A 495-nucleotide genomic window follows, 5' to 3' on the forward strand; every position below is an offset into this window, starting at 1 on the left:
ATAACAAGAAATAGTTTAGTAGCTATGATACTGTTTTTGAAATCATATATTTGCATAGGAAACACTGGCATCTAACAATGCCTAAGTAATGAGTAATATTAATTAACTACATGTACTTACTATAGGGTTAGGGTTTGTCTTAGGGTTACTTGCATGTAATTCTGCATAATTTATTGTTATTATAATAGTAAGTACATGCAACATGTGTAAGGACACCTTAAGATAAAGTGTTACCAAAACAGTTCATATTAAATAATACATGTACATAAACCCAAATAGGAAATAAACAGTTATCAAAGAAGCATGTGTCCTAAACTCCTGAAACATTGGTGTCTCATATTTTAGAGCAGTCACTGCAATTTATGAAAGAAATCAATTAAATCTGTATGTGGGTGGTGTGAAAAAAACTCTGATGTGTTCCCCTTTGTAATCATTAACATTTTCCTAAGTAACTGTAATTTAATTACACAGTTTTTCTCAGCAACTCTATGTGAT

The sequence above is a fragment of the Sinocyclocheilus grahami genome, unplaced genomic scaffold, assembly GCF_001515645.1.
Source record: "Sinocyclocheilus grahami isolate Dianchi unplaced genomic scaffold, SAMN03320097.WGS_v1.1 scaffold978.1, whole genome shotgun sequence".
Taxonomy (NCBI): Eukaryota; Metazoa; Chordata; class Actinopteri; order Cypriniformes; family Cyprinidae; genus Sinocyclocheilus; species Sinocyclocheilus grahami.